The sequence below is a fragment of the Dromiciops gliroides genome, chromosome 3 (assembly GCF_019393635.1).
Source record: "Dromiciops gliroides isolate mDroGli1 chromosome 3, mDroGli1.pri, whole genome shotgun sequence".
NCBI lineage: Eukaryota > Metazoa > Chordata > Mammalia > Microbiotheria > Microbiotheriidae > Dromiciops > Dromiciops gliroides.
The window spans coordinates 520,283,885-520,305,389 of record NC_057863.1 but is presented as its reverse complement, the minus strand read 5'-3'; the positions used below and the strand labels follow the sequence as shown (position 1 = coordinate 520,305,389).

At 38.5% G+C, this 21,505-nt stretch overlaps 1 protein-coding gene and 1 pseudogene across 1 annotated transcript in view; one reads left to right on the top strand and one right to left on the bottom strand.

Moving 5' to 3' along the window:
- The window catches only part of ARHGAP42 (Rho GTPase activating protein 42), a 401,124-nt gene that overhangs the window by 207,647 nt on the left and 171,972 nt on the right, over positions 1-21,505 (bottom strand). The window lies entirely within an intron of this gene.
- Positions 235-625, top strand: LOC122750627 (annotated as a pseudogene).

Genomic DNA, 21,505 nt, shown 5'->3' with positions numbered 1-21,505 from the left:
GCACATCGTAGGTTCTTAACAGATGTCTACTGACCTTTCCATTAAAGGATTTTTAGGGACAAATAATAATATTGACCTCAAATCAGGGGTCAATCCCAGGACCAATGATTTTTTTTAAATGTGCTTTCATCAAGCACCTCAAACTAGGAGAAAAAGTTTAGCTACCATAGAAGTGACAGGATGGAGCTGTGAGAAATCAAAAGGCTCTTTTTGCCATCTTGCACTACCGCCACCATGGTGCGCATGAATGTCCTGGCAGATGCTCTCAAAAGCATCAACAATGCAGAAAAAGGAGGAAAACACCAGGTTCTCATTAGGCTGTGCTCTAAAGTAATCGTCAGGTTCTTAACTATGATGATGAAGCATGGTTACATTGGCGAATTTGAGATCATCGATGATCACAGAGCAGGAAATTGTTGTGAACCTCACAGGCAGATTAAACAAGTGTGGTGCAATCAGCCCCAGATTTGATGTTCAATTGAAAGATCTGGAAAAGAGGCAGAATAATCTGCTACCATCCTGTCAGTTTGGGTTCATTGTGCTTACAACCTCAGCTGGCATCATGGACCATGAGGAAACAAGACGAAAACACACAGGAGGAAAAATCCTGGGATTCTTTTTCTAAGGGTGTAAAACAAACATACAAATAAAATGCTCCAATGGACAAATAAAATAAAATAAAAAGGTATTCTATAACCTGCCTATCTGAAGATTATTCTATACCTAAAGATTACTCAAGTTGTAGTCAATTGGTTCATATATTCTGAAAGCCAGATGCGGCGTTGATGACCCACTAAGGAGACGGGGAAAGAGTGAAGAAATTGGCTGTCATCTCACTGACACAAACTAAAAGGAATTCCATGTTCCCATGGGTGAAGGTAGAGGAAAATCACAGGTGGTGATTGTATAGAGTATTATTCTTGGAATTGTCCCAGAGAGAAGTAAAAGTCCAATTACCCCATTACATTTTATGACTTTTGCCACTGTGGAAGTTGTGTCTATGTCTATTGTGTTGTGCTATTTGTACATATGCAGGTTGAATGTGGAGTGGAGGCATGCTAAGTTCTGTTTAGCAAAATTAATTTTCCCTAGAAAGAGATATAACAGGTAAATAAGCTAAATATGTTAGTTTGATCACTGGAAATTGCCTTGTTGTAGTATGGTAACACCCCAATTAAGCTTGGAAACAACCTTGGCTGAATAAGGGTGCAAAAATGTACACCTCTATTACTTACATAGGAAGTTAGTTTTCACTCTGACTAAAGATTAAAGTTGAATAATTTTAGGGGCAGCTAGGTGGCGCAGTGGATAGAGCACCAGCCCTGGAGTCAGGAGTACCTGAGTTCAAATCCGGCCTCAGACACTTAACACTTACTAGCTGTGTGACCCTGGGCAAGTCACTTAACCCCAACTGCCTCACTAAAAAAAAAAAAAGTTGAATAATTTTCGTAAGTGACAAGATCCTATATATCAAGTCAATTACAAAAAATAATACTTATTGAGGTAGTCCTTAGAAACCATTTCACCCATCCTCATTTCATAGCTTAATAAAATTGAGGCTTAGGGAAATAAAGTTACATGGCCAAAGTCACACAGTTAATTACAGAAACAAAACTGGAACAGTCTAGTACTCTATCACTTGCTGCCCATTTCAAAAGAATCAGAAAATCAAACAATAATTAACATTTCTACTGGGTGCCACTTATGTTTTAGTTTAGTTAGTTTAGTTTTAGCTTTATATTAGAACTCAGGTTCAGGGTGTGTGGGTTATTCAGGAGGACTAGCGCCTTTTGTGTGAGGGTCTGCTGAGCCATTTTCACGGCTGTTCATCCACCTTTGGTGTTGACCTGATGCATCCAATTCTCACCTGTGGGTCCCAAAAGCTATAGCATGTGCAGAGGCCACACCAGGGCAAACTGTCTCAGCAGACAGGCTAAAACCAAGGTGAGGGTACTTGGCATGCCTCAACCCTGTGGGTGAGTTAGGTGGGTGTCTATCCCCAAGTATCTGAAGACTTTCCCCAATGGAATGGGTAGATGAGAACAATTTGTTCCAGCGGCCATGAAGGTAGTTGAAGCAGGCACTGTGGAGCACTTAGTGATTGGAAAGGCATTAAAGATGCTATGTCAAGCCCTGCATCCCAAGCCACTGCCAGTAGTTTTGACTTTAGTCCTGCCAATGAACTTCAATGACTCAGGAAGACAGAGTGAGGCGGATGACTTTGTGCAACTCAACCTCACTTAAATACAATTCACATACAAGTGAAAATATCATCTGTGATGTCATTGGTCCTCTTCCAAAACTGAAGGATAACACAGTGACAGATTTCAGGCTAATGATCATGGACATCTTCCTGCTGTTGAATTTTAAGGGATATACAGATTAATGGATCAAATTATACAACATGGGGTCACATTACATAAACTTAATGACAAAAACATCCCAAATAATGATATATATTGTTCTTATTCCACATTAAATTTCATTAAAATGCTGTTCCAAAATGCTGCTAAGGTCACTGAAATCCAGTAGCAACTTTCATGACTCAACTCCCTTGAGAAGCCAGGCAGAAATTCTCCCCCAGTACTAAACACATATCTAGTCCCTCCCATCAGAAATCTAAAGAAAGATCTGCTAGAGTGGGTGAAAAAAAACAACAAAAAACTATGCCTGAAAAATCACCTCAATGTCCATTTCTGAGGACTTCCACCTGAGTAATATAGAAAAACTTTTTAGCCTTTACTTATGCCTATAGAAACAAGATATGTCTTGAAGAGCCAAGAAAAAGGGAATTTTTATATCTTTATTAAACTGATTGTTGACATTTAATCAGAGTTCAGTACTACAGATGCTGAGTCTGGCTATACCCCATGGCTGGACTTCTCTCCCTGCCTTAACTCCTCCTCTTGGCTTCTCTCCCAGTTAACCCACCTTCTGGAATAAGCCTTTCCTGTTCCTGCTTAATGTTAGGGCCTTCCTACAGAGATCATCTCCAATTGAACCTGTACATATCATAGTTAACGAATTTGGTCTCCCATTAGACTGTGAGCTCCTTGAGGTCAGTGACTGTCTTGTTGCCTTTCTTTGTATCCCCAGCACTTAGCCCAGTGCTTGACACATAGGAAATGCTTAATAAATGCTTCTCAACTTGAATTCATATGCAAGGGACTATTTTTTAAATCCACACTGATTGTATGTGTGTTGTACCTTTTGCTTTAAAATTGTTTAAATAGTGACTTTAACCAAAAAGTGAATAGCAGAGAGTGAGAGATGCACAGCTTTTTATAATTCATCTATTCAAATGTCCTCATTTTAGAGAATGAGGAACTAAGGCACATAGAGCTAAAGCAATGTGCTCCTAAAGTCACCAAGAGAGGTAAGGGCAGAGCCAAGCCTGGAGCCCATTTGACTGCACTCTTAGCTTAGTGCTCTTAGGGATGTAATATATCAATGAATGAATACTAAAGTATTTATTGGCTTTTAAAGTTGGCTATGTGCCAGGCACTGTACAAATACCAGCAAATAAAGCTTACTTTCTAAAAGTGACAAATCACACCTAAAGGGAGAACTACAAGGCAATAACCCTATACACAAAGAAGCATAGTTTGGAAATGGTTGGGAAGAGTTTGTATACTTATTATGACTGTCAACTTTTAAGGAGTTAAAAAGTATCCTGAGAATGTCACTTTAGTCCCCCCACACATACACACACAAAAGTCCCTACCAAATTACAGAAATAAATCTGTGAGACTAAACTCAAGTATTTATTCACTGGGACTCCAAGGGATTACTGTACCACACTGATAATAAGAAGGTTTCCTTTCAAGAAAACCACTAATAGGGTCACAAAGAGTCAGACACAGTTGAAACAACTAAATAACAACAATGGCACAAACCCTCAGAACCTAGCAGAGAGCTATGCCTATGGGGAATTCTAGAAGACTCCACAAAGGGTAAAAAAGGGGTCTTCCAAAAAAACAAAACAAACAAAAAAACTTGAAAAATGGGGCAGCTAGGTGGCACAGTGGCTAAAACACTGGCCCTGGATTCAGGAGGACCTGAGTTCAAATCTGGCCTCAGACATTTGACACTAGCTGTGTGACCCTGGGCAAAAAGTCACCTAACCCCCATTGCCCGCAAAAACAAAAACAAAACAAACAAACAAAAAGGGGTCTTCAAGTAATGTGGAGCTGTGAATTTACCTGTTGGCCACATATGTGCCCCAAATTTAAGTCCAGTATCCTCAGGACCCTTTTGTGTACAAGGGGAGGATTAACACTCCCAGGAATCTTGAATGTGTAAAGAGAGTGTGCAGGTGGATGTTTTGTACCAGTGGTTCTTAGTATACCATATTAGAAAATTCTGTTTCTCAAAGTTAATTAAGTTTGGCCAGTTAATAAAAAAGGAAGAACACTGATTAGAGGCTTGCCCAGGACCATACTAGAGAAGCCCACAACCCATTCAGTGGCCCCTAGAACTATGTCCCCCTCTGGGAACATGGCTAATGTGAGTTTGCTCAGAAAGTCTATTTATCTAATAACTGATCCACAATGATAACTCACATTTATACTGTATGTAAAGATTTGCTGAGTCTTTTATGAATATTATGACATTTGAGCTCAAAACTATCCTGTCAATTTGGTACTACAAGTATGATGATTTTCTTTATACATAGAAGGAAAGTAAGGCTCTGTCCCCTATGCTGCCTCTTAATCTAAAATAGAGTATAGACCATTTTTAAGGTAACCTGTAAACAGATACAATTTGTACTAAGTTTTCCCCTGTGGGAAAATATATTCATGAGGAAATATAGATTTTCAAAAAACATGGAAAGACTTATATGAGTTGATATAGAGTTGTGATGTTTAAAAACTAAATTGTGGTTGCCTTAAATCAGAAGCTTCAGCTCCAGTCTAGCCTAGAGTTCCAGCCTGGTTGGGTTCTTCCTGAAGTCCTCCTCCACGAGCCTGCTTTAATCAGGAACACCTTAGCAAGCTGTTTGTGGAAGCTTTTTATAGATGTGGAACAGAGGCGGTCCTTACACACTGCTTCAAGATGATTGGTTGGCGTCATCCAAATCCATTGTCTTTGAAGGTGTTCTCAAGTTGAGTTCACAGTCTAGTTTCTGAGAACAATACCTTCTTAAGGGATAGCCAGGTGTGATTACAATCCAATTAACTTGAAGTAGGCTTAATCAGCAGTCAATCACTCTCACTTGATTCAATCAGTATAGATTAATCTCCAGGTGGGTCTTTGAGTATCTGCTAAATCCCATTATTTCATCACAGAGTGAAGTAATCAGAACCAGAACAATTTGTATTAATAATAATAATGATAATGATACTAGCAATGATAGCTGGGGGCAGCTAGGTGGCAAAGTGGATAAAGCCCCAGCCCTGGACTCAGGAGGACCTGAGTTCAAATGCGGCCTCAGACACTTGACACTAGCTGTGTGACCCTGGGCAAGTCACTTAACCCCCATTGCCCTGCAAAAAAAATTAATAGTAAAATAAAATAAAAATAATAGCTGACATATGTATAGTGCTTATAGTGTATAAAGTATTATGCTAAATGCTTACCAATTTTATTTTAATTTGATGCTTAAAACAATCCTGGTAGGTAGATATTATTATTATCCCCATTTTACAGATGAAGAAACTGAGGCAGAGAGATTCAGTTATTTGCCCAGGGTCATACAGCTAGTAAATGTCTGTGTCTAGATTTGAACTCAAGTCTTCCTGACTCCAAGACCAATATTTATCCAATACTGTGGAGGATATAAACTGATGAAGAATGAAATGAGCAGAACCAAACGAACAATTTATACAACAAAATACTGTAAAAACAAACAACTACATAGTAAGAACTATGATTAATGCGATAACCATTCGTGATTCTGGATAACTAATGATGAAACATGTTTTCCATGACAAATGTGACAGGATTCAGATGTAGAAAGAGACATTATATATTTTTGTATATAGTCATTGAGGGAATTTGGGGGGGGGGGGGCTTGGCTGTGCACATTTGTTAAAAGACATTTGTTTTCCTTTTTCTTTCCAATGGGTTGGGAGGTGGGAGAGATAGAAAACAGATTTATGTACATTTTTTTTAAATAGATGGGGGTGTTGGTGATGTGAAACATTTCATACACTTCCAGATGAGGTCACTGTATTATTAGCTTTGCTTAACTATTTTATTTTATTATAAGAGAACTTTCTCAGACTGGAGGTAATTTGCAAATATTTATAATGTAAAAATGAAACATACCAATGAAACTTTAAAATAATGAATTTCATATTCTTACTAAAAACACAAAATAAATCATGAAAATATAGTTAAAACAACTCTTAGGTACCACCTGACAACTATCAGATTGGCTAATATGACAAAAAAGGAAAATAATAAATTTTGGAGAAGCTGTAGAAAAATTGGAATACTAATGCATTGTTGGTGGAGCTGTGAACTGATCCAACCATTCTGGAGTGCAATTTGGAACTATGCTCAAAGGGCTATAAAGCTGTGCATACCTTTTGACCCAGCAATACCACTATTAGGTCTTTTCCCCAAAGAGATCATAAAAAAGGGAAAAGCACCCACATGTACAAAAATATTTTTAGCTGCTCTTTTAGTGGTGGCAAGGAATTGGAAATTGAGGGGATGCCCATCAATTGGGGAATGGCTGAACAAGTTGTGGTATATGAATGTAATGGAATTCTACTGTGCTATAAGAAATGATAAGCCTGCAGATTTCAGAAAAACCTGGAAGGAATTACATGAACTGATGCTGAGTGAGATAAGCAGAAAGAACCAGGAGAACATTGTACACAGTATGAACAACATTGTGTGTTGATCAGCTGTGGTAGACTTGACTCTTCTCAGCAATACAATGGTCCAAGATAGTTCCAAAGGACTCATGATGGAAAATGCTCTCCAAATCCAAAAGAACTATGGAATCTAGATGCAGATTGAACCATACTATTTATATTTTTTTTGTTTTTCTTTTTTGAGGTTTTTCCATTTTGTTCTGATTCTTCTTTCACAGCATTTCTAATACAGAAATATGTTTAATGTGATTGTACATATATAACCTATAGCACATTGCTTCCTGCCTTGGGGAGGGGGGAGAGAAGGGAGGGAGGGAGAAAAATTTGAAACTAGAAATCTTATAAAAACAAATGTTGAAAACTATCTCTGCATGTAACTGGAAAACAATAAAATACTTTTACAAAAAAAAAAAAAGAAAAGAAAATATATTTCATCCCCACTTTTCCCAATGAACTTACTCCCTTGCACTCAACATTGCCTGTATGATGTTGGTCAAGTGACTTCCCCTCTTTGGTCTTTAGTTACCTCATCTATAAAATGACGGGTCTGGATCAGGTAATTTCTTAGCTTCATTTCAATTCTAAATTTCTATACGATGTTATGATCTTTGAAGCCAAAAGCCATAACAAGATAGTGATGTTAATAGTGAAAGAAATACTTCCTATGCACTGGGCCTTTAGGGGGAAAACTCATCTCCATCAAAGTAGGCTGCATATTGGTAAAGGACATTTAGAAGCTGAAAGTAAATCTGGGAGCATCTATACTAGTTTTATAGTACTATCAAATTTGGGATGACAGATCTTTTTAAGGTTTCACAACAGTTCATGATTTCCTTACAGTTTAGAACTTATCCCTGTACCAACTTATCAAGTATCTATTAAGCATCTAAGAGCACAGAACAATAGATCAAAGAATGGAAGGGATTTCAGAGTCCCTTTGTCCAAAACCCATCTCATTTTCATGAGAAAACTGAACTTGTCCAGGGTAACACGAGTAGGAAGCAGCAAAGGAAGTATTTGAACCTGGGTCCTCTAGCTTAAAATCCTCAGATCTCTTTCCATTCTACAATGTGCCAGGTACAAAGGCAAGAAATGAAATAAATGATCACCACCTTCAAGAACCATTGTAATGATTGGAATGATGCCACCTACTGGAGACTTGCTGTGGGAAAGCTCCACCATGAGGAAAATGCCTGAGAGACATTGTGGCTTTTCCCTGGCGTCAGGAAATGACAGTTGCTCATGGGTGCTGTCTATCAAGCCTACCAGCCAATCAACTTGAGGAGCCTCCTATTTTCTGGGAGGAGACAAGAAGGAGGAAAGGGAGCCTGCGCGGAGAGCTCTGGCACTTTTGGGTTCCTGACTTGGTGGTGGTGGCGGCAGAGGACTTCACAGGAAATTTGAGGAAAGATAAGAATACCAGGCTGTTGGAATTCTGTTTCTCAATCTTTTTCTTTCTATTTTCCAATAAATCCTTAAAAACCTAAACTCATTTTAGCAGTGATTTTAGTCAGTTTCCCCAAAAAACTGGGGGAACAGATTAGAATCCACATTTAGAATCTTAAATTACACAGTTTGTCTGACCACAAAGAGAAAAAGCAGATCCTCGATCTTCTGATCAAGTTCATTACACCATATATCTTGCTAGGGGGTGGAAGGAAGGAAATAAGCCTTCATTAAGTACTTGCTATATGCAAACTACTGTGCTAAGCACTTTCCAAACACTCTCATTTGATTCCTAAAGTTGTTGCTATTATTATCTCCATCTTACAATTGAAGAAACTGAGAGAGAAGTTGACTCACACAGGGTTACAAAGCCAATAAGTGTTGGAGGCTGGAATAGAACTTAGATTTTCCTTTCCAGAAGCCCAGTGTTCTGTCCACTGTACTACCTAGCTGCCTTGCTCTGGGAGGGATACTCTGTACTACTCTACTGCTGTGCTCCTTTTGTGAATATGTGTGTGTGTGTGTGTGTGTGTGTGTGTGTGTGTGCGTGCGCACGCGTTTATATATACAAAAATGGTAATATGTATAATATGATACTATATTGTAATGCATATCATAGAGCCTTGTACAACAGATGTTCTACACAAGTAGAGGAATTCTCACAGACATAACAAAATAATGTCCAATTCTCTCCATTAGGGAACAGTGCTTAAGTTCAGCAATGAAAGGCTAGGTTCCTGCCATGCTTTAAGTACTCATTATTTATTCTACTCATCTCCATCTTACTTTTGCTTTTATACAGCAATTCCTTTCAAGTAGCTTTTCACACAAGCTAAAAAAGGACTAGAAATATATATGCTGTGTTCTTATTTCAATTTCCTAGGGTATTAGAATCACAAAAATAGTGAGTTCATCTTTATCTATCTTTATAGGACAGAAATAATCCACTCATATGGAGATGGGAGAAAGAAGAGAGAGCTAAAAATCGTCCATGTTTATTTTATCCTGAAAGCATAAAATACTAATCCTAAAAATTTAAAATATTGTACCCTAGGAACCGTTTTCAAGCCCCAAGGTATCAATGCATTCTCAGTTTCATAATATTTATTATGAAACTGCTATATACCAAGTGTTATGTTAGATACTATGAGAGACACATAAAAAGTATGAGACATGTTCTCTACTTTCCAAAACCTTATTCAGATCAACCAGGGCCAATGAACCTCTGGCCTATTAAGAAACTAAGGGAGGCAAAGAAATAGGCCACAACTATCTCTCAAAAGTTTCACTCCCTCAGAATCCCAGTCAAAGTGCAATCCATTTGGTTTTGTGGTCTGGCTATTTATCTATAATCCACAGCTTTGTTCTGTCGCCCCAGCTGCTCCTATCAGCAGATGACATTGGGCCAACTGCCTACATCAAATTCTGGAACACCACTTTGCCTCCTCACTGGAGTCTAGCTTAACAATCCACAGGGGAAAAAGCAAATAGATTAAAAAACCAAGATTGTTCAAACTATACTATCCATTTGGGGCAGATGAAATAGTTATATAAACTGTTTTGTAAACTTTAAAGTACTATAAGTGTCAATTATTTTTATCAATATGGATAATTCATTGAACTAGTCCATTAGTACTTAATGATAGTAGCCTTCATGCATCTTGGATAGACCCTACAGTTGTACAATTAGCAAGGAAAGATGTGTCACTCAGTTGTGCTGGTGAAATTCAATTTTCAATTGCTCATGGTCAATTATGGTTTCAATTGGCTAAGAACATATTATTAATACAAATGCTTAGCACTGGCAATAGCTATTTGTAGAGCTAAACCTCTCAAATGGATTTAGGAAGTAGGTAAAAGTGGGGAATAATGGTGGGAGATGATAGCTGTAGACGTAGAGGAAAGTTCAAACACAGACAGTTTCTGGCAGAGGGAATAGCCTTCAACCCTGTTGAGGATAGGGGGTTGGGAAGATCAGCCCCAGGAAAGCCCCAGTCTCAGCATTAGAACCCTGGGTATAGGGGCTTGGAAGCAGATGTAAAAACAGTGACACTGAGCCATGAAGGTTAGTTGAAGACTGAAGTTTTAGGGAAAGGAGTTTTTAGAAATGAACAGGAAGGAATGTTGTCCCCCATGGGACAAAGTATGTCCACTGATCAAGATGTTAACACCAAAGGGCAAAGTCCCATGGTGCCTTTGGCTCTGGAAATTTGACAGGACCCTAAAGTCATTCTTTCCTAGGAGATATATTCTTAACCAAATAAGAATGTAATAGAAGATTACTGAGATGTAATAAATGATGAGTATGATGAATACAGAGAAGCAGGGAAAGAGCTATATTAACTGATGCAGGGTAAAGTAAGCAGAGCCAAGAAAACAGTATATATAATAATTACAGCAATATAAATGAGAAAGAAAAAAGAAAAAAAACAATCTCACACCAAAAACCAGAAGTGAATGTAACAAAATTGCAAAGAACAATCCGGCCACAAATGAAGAGATATGAAAAGACATCTCAAACCTACCCCTTCCCGGAGGTGGGAGGATCACAAGTTTTACACATTGCACATGTTTTTAAACTTTTTCAATGTTTTGATCGATTATACTGATATTCTTTCCCTGTAAAAATACTATTTGTTATATTAGATGGCTCTGAGAGGGAGAGGAGGAGGAATACTTGGCATAACTATGATGATGTAAGAAACAGAAGTCATCAATAAAAACTTATTTAAAAAATAAAGTTATTCTTCCCAACTGTGGAAATCTAAAGTTCAGTCTTTAATATCTGAATTTGCACACAAAAATACACATACCTATATATACATGTAGATGGCTATATAATACTGAACAAAAGATATACTGAAACTCATACAATCAATAAACAAACATTAATTATTAATTAAGTACCTATTAAGTGCCTGGGCACTGTGCTAGGTCCTGAGTATACAAATACAAAAATTATATAGTTCCTTCCCTTAAGGAGCTTACAATTCCATTGAAGAAATTCATATTCAAAGTGGAATATATAAATATGAATTTTGGGGGGAGGGAAGCTAACAACTCGGGAAACAGGAAAAGACAACTCTAATAAATAGCATTTGATTTGAACCTTAAAGAGAGCTAGGGCTTCCAAGTGACAAAGAAAAAAGGGAGTGTATTATTCAAGTATAAGAGGAGGGTGTAAAGCTTTTGCAAAGACAAAGATTTGGGAAATGCAATGACCTTTATGGGAATTAGCAAATTGACTAATTTGACTATACCACAGATGTAGAGTAATATGTAACTAGCCTAGAAGACTAGTCTGAAGTCATTCTGTGTAGGACTTTAAATGCCAAAAAGATGAGCTTCTATTTTACCTTTAGGTCATTTACATTAATCCATTTTGACTACTTTTTCTATGGATAGCATGTATATATGTATACATTATTTGAGAATACTCTTAGATGTTTAATAGTACCATTTCTTGTGATATGAACCATGGTATACTGAGTTCCTTCAAATGTATTACCAACTGACTCAGAACAATGACAGATACCAACTCATCCATGAAGAAGAATAGCCTTAAGCAAGGCCTTAACTGAAAGTACTACTTATGGAAAAGAGCAAAAATAAAACACCACAAAGATCTTAGGACCAAAGTTTTTCATGAATGACATGCCAAATTGGATTACCTTTTCTGAATCATGCCATATCTATAAGCTTTTTAGATCTTAGACAACATATACTCAGTCAGTCAATAGACATTTATTAAGTATCTAATATGTGTTAAAGACTAGGGATATTAAAAAGGGCAAAGACAGTCCCTGCTCCAAAGGAGCTCACAATTTGGTGCAGGAGTGCACAAACTCACAGTTAGCATATATACCAAGGAACACAAGACAGGAAATAGTCTTAATCATGTGGACTTATATGAGTTCCAAGTCCACAGCAGTTCATGAGAGGTGACTTACATAATACTGAACAGTACTGACATACCATAGTGTTTATTAATTTTCCTACTCTAGAGGTACAAATTCATAATGGATTAGCTTAAAAAGAAATTATGCTTCACCGGAAAAGTGATTCAGACTACTAGGAGTTGAAGACCACCATCTGAGATGTTTCTAACTCCAGGTTGATGGGGAGGAGATAATTTAGAGCAATGAAAGCTTTAATTGCCATTTATTGCGCTACACAAAGTCCATTCATGACTATCAATCACCAACACCAAATATAATGCCTTAAATAAACTTAAAGTATGATGAATTGAATACTACAAACTTATACTGGGTATGTATGACTGGAATACTAAAGGCTAGTGGGTCATGCAGTAAGATTGAGAAAGGGAGCATCTCAAGTGATATCCTAGTAAACTCTAGATATAAATATGTAGGCAAGAACTACAGAGGATGAAAGGAAGTGGAAGGGCTACAATCCCAGTTAGTAAAATGAGTAACTTCACAAATGAAATTCTAGTTTCATCAATGAGTCAAAAACTATCTTCAGAAAAACCTAAAATATATCTAAAAAGCTTTATTTTGTAGGCACATTAATGGCTCTAGCTATCAAGATCTAACATTTTGCCATAGATTCAAGTTAGCCTCCCACACATTCCCCAAAAGCCAAATTTTCAGTTTATCTACCACCTACTTTGCTGACTCTAGGCTAGCCACACCAATCAGTTACTGTCCAAAGTGAGAATCATATCAAAGTTAGCTGGTTGAGGAAGAAAGTTCTGCCAATCATCAGTCTTCTTTGTGTTAATATCTCATGTTTACTGTCTATATTCTTACCCCTTTGTTTATATTCTTACTCCTATCTGGGTTGTCTGAATCCTGATCCTGTCTCCCTTCTAATTCCTGTGGATTCCCTGGTTCCTAAGTATTTAACCTTTTGACCAACCACCATGTATAATTCTTAAGTATTTGCATCCCCTTGTTTCCCATCTGCCTATCTGATGTTCTTCCCATGAAAAATTTTGATGCTCCTGGTTTTGATCCACTGTCTCTGTACAACAGCACTTTATATGTACCTTAACTCTGAATTCCAGTACTTAGTACAATACCTGGCACAATAGTTGCTGATTGACTCTAGTGTCCCAAGCACTTCTTTGTTACCTTCCCTTCACTGTCAGCTTTACTTGGATTTCCTTGACTAAAGTTCTTGTCCAGTTTTTTTTTAATTTTGTGGGGCAATGGGGGTTAAGTGACTTGCCCAAGGTCACACAGCTAGTAAGTGTCAAGTGTCTGAGGCCGGATTTGAACTCAGGTACTCCTGAATCCAGGGCCGGTGCTTCATCCACTGCGCTATCTAGCTGCCCCTTCTTGTCCAGTTTCTGCATCCCTCCAGTGACACAGGCCCAGCACTGACAAGAAATACTCATTTAATAAGCATTTTTTTTTTACTAAATTACTGCATTAGGTCTTTATTCAGGAATTAGATAATTGCAGAGATGCTAATAAGGACCTTCATATCCCTCTTCATGGAAATCTTGGGTTTTGTCATAGTTCTGAGTCAGTTGATAAGACATTTGAAGGAACTCACTATAACATGGTTCATATCACAAGAAATGGTGTTAATAAACATTAAAGAGTTTATTCTGAAATAATATAAACCAGATACAATCCATTTGTTCCTGATTTCTGTACTAAAATAGAGTTTTACATTATGAGGTTCCTGTGTATATGACACACTAAACCATGTAATTTAGTAAATGACACTCTTATAGTAAGAAGGAGTTAAAACCACTTTAAAAAGTGAGCAATGTTTCCTTATCTCACCTAAGAGAACAAGTGCAGTATGTTTTGACCCAAGAGCTACAATTTGTAAACCTCAATTCCCATGCTGGAAGTGAATACTTTAAAAAAAAAAAAAGTCTGGCAATAAATAAACTCCACATATCAAAATGATAGTGGAGAAGAAAGTACATATTCAGAAAACTTGGAAGATGGTGATATTTAACAACATGGCATATTATTTTTAAAGGTGTTTGGCAGCAGCAACTATTTATTGAGTATAAAACCCACATTCTAGCTTGTAATGACAAAAAGATGCACCCTCCCCCACAACACCACCACCTAAAAAGGGAATGTAATTTGCTCTACTAGTTCTGACCTCCTTTCAGTCTGTTTTTCAAATCTTACTTAGGCTAAAAGGTCACTGAACTCTCATAATATCTTTCACAGGGAAAAGGACTTTAACACACTTAACAAAATCTCAGAGTTGGAATCATGTTAATTCAACAAGTATTTGATAAATGCCTATTTTACACACACACACACCCCTCCCAGGCTATGTACTAGTCCTTGGGAATAGAAAGACAAAAACAAGGCAGGCCCTGTCCTCAGAAAGTTTACATTCTACTGAGGAGATAACAACATATTAAGTAAATAGAAAGTAATTTCAAAGGGAAGAGAACACTAATAAATAAATATGAGCATCAGGAAAGGCCCCACGAAGGGAGTTAACTCTGACCTATGTTTTGAAGGAAGCTAGCGATTCTCTCAGGTATAGGAGGAGGAAACACACTTCAGATATGAGGAATCAGTTGTGCAGTGAAACAAATGAGGAAATATAGTGATTGAATACTCTGTGTGGAAATCAGTTCCCTGATCAGTTTGACTGAAATGGGGATTGCGCAAAAGGAAGTAAACAGAAAGGAACTTCAAGAGTACAAACTAGTTGGCACTGTCCCTGCTCTCCCCCCAACACGAACCAGAATCCCCAATGAAACCTACTAGACAAATGGTCAACCAACTTAGCTTGAAGATTGGCATGATTAGGAAATAGGGTACGGCCAAAATATGGACAACTCATATGCCTGACTGAAACCTTTAAGTAGGTACTTTCCTCATGGAAATACCATTCCAATATGGTGAGTCTTTTTGCTACCACTCCGGAATTAAGCTCATCCATCACTGCCGCTATTATAACTAGTGCTTGTGTCCAGATATTCTCTTGCTCCTTGTGGGAAAGTTATATAGCTTAAATTTCACCTAAAGCATGAATCAATAAGTGTCTCAGTAATGGATAATAAAAAATATATAGACATATTAATATCTATACACACACACACACATTACACTCAACACTTAAGTCAGGCGAGATTGGGGATTGATTCTCTATGCACAGGAAACTGAAATTTCAAGCAAGTTTTGGCATCAAAAAAAATTTTGAAACATTTCTAGTAATCAGTTGATCTTGTGAGAAAATAATGCGATTCTATGAGACCCAGAGAGCCTGGCCAGACCTTTCTTAAGGCCAGCCCAGAGGCAGGAGAATATCAAAGGAAATATGGCTGGACTTTGGACTGTGAATACAGAAAATTGAAGTTACCTCACTAAAAACCACACCTATCTGAAGGCTTTATTCCCCTTGGAGGGCTCTGTACTCTGACCTCAGCATGTACTGCTCATGGACCACCCTCAAATCCAGTAAACCAATGGATTTGAATGATGCTAGCCAATTAGCTTTGAGCAGGGTGGAAGGGCTGCCTCTCCTCTAGACCCACAGGAAGCTTCTGCTCACACATACTCTCACACACTCTTGGCCTGAGACTAAGAGGAGGCGGCCGCACCTTGCTCTCTCTCACTCTTCTATCCTAGGTACATAGGGCTTCTGAACTTTTGTAGCCACGTGTTCTCTCTTTACTAATATTTAATATGCTTTAATAAATGCTTAATGTCCCAAACTGGTGCTTTAGCTTCTAATTTATAAGTAGCAATAAATTAGAAACCCCAGCTAATTTTCCCTAAAACCTGGGACAGAATTAGGGAAACCAAATATATATATATATGGTTCTGTTTTTGTGAGGCAATGAGGGTTGAGTGACTTGTCCAGGGTCACACAGCTAGGAAGTGTCAAGTTTTGTGAGACCAGATTTTAACTCAGGTCCTCCTGAATCCAGGGCTGGTCCTTCATCCACTGTGCCACCTAGCTGCCCCAATTCCATATAATTTTAAATGCCACAATCTCAAGAAGAACTCGGTGCAGCAGAATCATGAGTCAAGATGATATGATCTAGCAATTACATTAGAAAATTAATACCCTTCAAACAATTTTAAAATAATGCCTCAAATTGAATTCTGGAGTATCAAAAGGTCAGAGGGAGACAATTTTCTAGCCCCAGACAACTTAAGAGGTAGGCAAGAAAGCTCTCTAACAATGGGCTGGTGACTGGCCTAAAGCATAGTTCAGCAATATCAGCAGCAGGTCTTGGAGGCTGTTGCAACTTTGGTAACAACAGCTTCAGAAGCTCTCAGCCTACAGACGGTAAGAAGGATGGCCAACTTTTCTGAAAGAAATTAAAAGAGACTCTTGGCTGGTACTGTGTACAGGACAAGACCCTGTTGCACTGCCCACAGAGAATTCCAGATCACAGGTTTAGGATGAAGAGGAACATTAGTACTTGAAGCCACAAAGGTACAGGAGTCCTGGCCACAGTTCCAGGTCAGAGAAGACTATTTGTGGTTACTGACAAGGAAGCTGGGGTCCTGGTCTCAGTTCCAAGGCAAAGGACTAGTGCTTGAAGTCAGAAGAGAACAAGGTCCTGGGTAACAGTTCCAAGGCCAAAAGAAGTGATAACACTTGTGGCCCCAGTGGAGCAGAATCTCTGATCAAAGTTCTAGGGCAGAAAAAAAGTGCTTGTGGTCACTCAAAGTGGAGTAAATTCTTAGTCTCAGTTTCAAAGCAGAAAGGAGCAGCAGTGCTTGCAACTGTAGGAGAGCAAGGGACCTGACCATAATTTGGGGATGAAGAGGAACACTAATACTTGTGCCTAGGCTACAGGGGAACAAGATGGATTCCTGGGTAAAGACCAGAGCACAGACCAAGGGAGAAATAACCACATCTCTCATTGGATCAAATCACCTTGGAAGTACCAAAAACTTACACACCCTTAGAAGTAGCTCTGAAAAAAGTAGAGCACACTAAATCACTATTGATTAGAGAAATGCAAATTAAAACAACTTTGAGGTACCATCTCACACATATCAGATTAGCTAATATGACACAAAAAAAAAAAAAGAAAAGAAATGTTGGAGAAACTGGGAAAATTGGAGCACTAATGCTTTGTTGGTGGAGTTGTGAACTGATCCAGCCATTTTGAAGAGTAATTTGGAACTATGCCGAAAGGGCTATAAAACTGCAGAAACCTTTTGACCCAGCAATACCACCACTAAGTGCATATCCCAAGAAAATCAAAGAAAGAGGAAAAATACATACTAAACCATTTATAGCAGCTCTTTTTGTGGTAGAAAAGAATTGGAAATTGAGGGGATGCCCATCAATCGGGAATGGCTGAACAAATTGTGATATATGATTGTGATGGAATGCTCTTGTGCTATAAGAACTGACAAGCAGAATGGTTTCAGAAAAACCTGGGAAGATATATCAAATGATGCAAAGTGAAGCAAACAGAACCAGTAGAACACTGTACATAGTAACAGCAATATCATATGTTGATGGACAATGAATGACTTAGCTATTCTGATCAATACAATGATATAAGACAATTGCAAAGGACTTATGATAAAAACTGCTATCATCCTACAGAGAAAGAAGTGATGGAGTATGAATGCACATCAAAGCATACTTCTTTTATTTCTTTTTCTTAGGTGTTTTTTGCAGGGGGGAGGATGTTGTATTTTCTTTTGTAACATGGATAATATGGAAATATGCTTTGCATGACTTCACATGTATAATCTATATCAAATGGCTTGCCTTCTCAAGTTGGGACATGGGAAGGAAGGGAGGGAGAGAATTTGGAACTCAAAATTTTTTTAAATGAATGAATGTTAAAAACTTTACATTTAGTTGGGAAAATGTAATGAAATAAATAAAAGTACATGGAGGGCAAGAAAATGAACAAAAAGCTCAGATGTAGTCATAGGATACCACTACTAGGTTTAATTTGCTAGGATTAAGCAAATCATCAAGATATAGCTTCTTCACAAGTGAAGACAGCAAATTTCGTTATTTTTATACACTAACTTCCTGACCCACAGTTTGGGCCCAAACCTTTTTTAAATGTTCTAATAATAGTAGTATTTTTTAAAATTCTACCTGGTTTGACTTGAAATAGAAATAAAGTCATAATAGATCAAGAAAAATAATTTTCATCAATGATTCACCTCACATATTTCTCTCTGTCCTATACATTGGAAGAAGACAAATAGTAATAATTTTCCCATATAATTATCCTCTCACCTGTTTTCCCTTTACTTTCTTATTCTGGTTTTTATTTTTTGGCAGGGCAATGAGGGTTAAGTGACTTGCCCAAGGTCACACAGCTAGTAAGTGTTAAGTGTCTGAGGCCAGATTTGAACTCATATTTTTCCTGAATCCAGGGCCAGTGCTTTATCCTCTGCACCACCTAGCTGCCCCCTTTCCCTTTACTTTCAAAATTCAACAGTTATGCTTCTAAGAGGTTTCACTGAGCAGAATGATATAATCAAACTTAGTACCCTAGACAGTTGTCACAGAAAGAGAAAGTGTTCAACCTCCCACTAGAATCTCACTATACCTACTATAGAGTTTCAGGAAGACTACAGTTCAAATTCAGCCTCAGAAGTTTACTGACCTAGGCAGGTGATTTATCCTCTATCTACCTCAGTTTCCTTGTCTATACAATATGATGGGCTTATGTTCTTTGCAAACCTTAAAATTCTACATAAATGCTATTTATTATTATTGCATAAAATACTTCTACCTCCTAAGAGTGTGAGGTACAGTGCTAACAATGTAGCTCAAACCCTGTAAAGAGTCAGAAGCCTTGGGCTATGGTTTTATCTACCTGATTGATCCTAGCCTTTTGGGCCAATACAACTTAAGTTTCAAAACTGTATCTTCTGGTGTGAGGGCTAGGTGAACCCTTTTCAGGGCTGTATATTCACCTTTGGTGTCCACTGGCACCCACCGATGATTCTAAGAAGCTGTAGCATGCACACCCGATACACCCTTGTAAAACCATCTCAGCAGACAGACTAAGCAGTTTGAGGGTAACCAACCAACCTCAAACCCATGGGTGAATTAGGAGGGTTTCTGCCCCTAGGATGTTAAGACTTTCTCCCACAGACTGGGCAGATGAAAACAATTTGTTCCAATGGCTTTGAGGGTGATCGAAGCAGGCGCTGTGGAGAACTTAAGAGCTTGGTCAGACATCAAAGATGTCAAGGTCAGGGGCAGCTAGGTGGCACAGTGGATAGAGCACCGGCCCTGGAGTCTGGAGGACCTGAGTTCAAATCCGGCCTCAGACATGTAACACTGACTAGCTGTGTGACCCTGGGCAAGTCACTTAACCCCAACTGCCTCACCAAAGGAAAAAAAACACCACCAACAACAACAATGCATCCCAAGTGCAGGATATTTTGGATTGACTGGGCCTAATTTGGGGGGACTGATCTGACTGGAGGACTAATCTGGGGACCTTTGACTGTTTGGCTATCTGACTGCTATTAATTTAATGTGGGCTGTTTATAAAGTTCCACCACACTGCTCCACTCCCAAATTGATAAGCAAAATATTAAGAAGCCTCTTAACTAAATAATCCAAGCAGAGTTTATTTATGAGATACTATTTAAAATTAAGAATACAGGGAAATAAAATGTACAACCTGACTGCTTTCCTGCGGTCTCTTTCCCACATGCTGGCTTCGAACTTCTTGAATACAATAAGGGCCTTAGCTGCAAGAGGTCTTAGGGCACTCAGGCCCTTTATTCTAACTCTGAGCCCCTTTCACTTTGTAAATCCCCCTGCTTCTAACTTTCCTCTCTTTACTGCCACCGCTAAACCCCTGTGTTTTTCTCTCACCGACCTTCTGTCTGTCTGCTCCGTCAGTCTGCCCTTCCGCCTCTCCTTTCTCTGCTCCTAGTCCTTCTCGTCTTCTCCTGCGTCCTTGTAGCCCCCTGTCTGTCTTCTCCAACCTTTGCTGTCTCCTCAGCTGCCTCATGACCTCTTCTTGTCCGTCCGAACCTCTTCTCAGCCTCTCTCGTCTGCCCCCCTTGCTGTCTAACTCCCAGGTCTATGTATACCTTTTCTTCTCTCCATTCAAATCTTGGGCCTTCCTGAGCCCCCACTGGGCTTTTTGGTTCAGCTGAAGCAGAGGGGGAGGGGCACCAGCCCCTCCCACACAGAAGAGACCCTGAGGGCCTAAGCTTTCCAATCTCAGCCCAAAGGTAGGGTCCCCAAATCAAAATAAATTTCCACACAAGCCATTACCAGTAATCCTGACTTTTGTCTTGCCACTGGACTTCACTGACTTTGGAAGAGAGACTGAAGCCGATGGCTTTGTGCAACTCTGCCTCAATTAAATTCAATTCACACATTAATCAAGACATCCACTCGTGATGTCACTGGTCCTCTTTGAAAATAAAGAGCAAACAACTCTGTGTGTGTGTGTGTGTGTGTGTGTGTGTGTGAAGTACTCATTTTATTTAATGTTTGTTAAGATCCAAATCAAATTCTCTATGACCACTTTGCGAATTAACTCCCACTTAAAAGTTACTCTCAAGATGTACTCTTTTAGGAATAAAAAGAATTGTTGAAGGAAGGGAGGAATTTTAGGAAATTCAGAGTACAATTAACTGTGTCACTGATTTCTATGTAACTCTGAGAGAGTTACATGGCTTGAATTAGCAAATGTAGAATATAAAATTCAAAGATTAATGATAATTTTTAAGATTAATCGATCTACCTCTTCTTAGGACAAAAATAGCTGGGAGAACAACAGGGAAATGAAATTAATAAATGATAGCCAATTCTCCATTATCCACATGAAAAAATAATATGAATAAATCAACAAATTAAAAAGATGACTAACATGGATTTTGGGGATCCATGATGAATGTGATACAGCAGAAATTACTAATTAACCTTCCTAATTAAACTCTTCCTAAGCTCATCTGAATTCCTAGAAAGCATAGCAGAGAAGAAAGAGATCTTGGTTCTATTCCATGCCCTGTTCCTAACTACCTCCATGACTCTAGGCAAGCCACTTAACTTCAATCTAATTCAGTTGAAGAAACAGTTCAACTGGCTATGTGCAAGACACCATGCTAGAGCTGAGGATATAAAGTTAAGATCACAGATCTATAGTGGAACTGAGAAATCACAATCCCTACCCTCCAGGAATAAGCATTCTACTGGGCAGAAAAGATGTAGAAATACAAGGCAAAATGTGAAAGGGCAAAGGAGAGATATAGACAAAATATTCTAGAAAAATGTGAGGATGAAGGCAATTTCAGTCTTCATCTGTA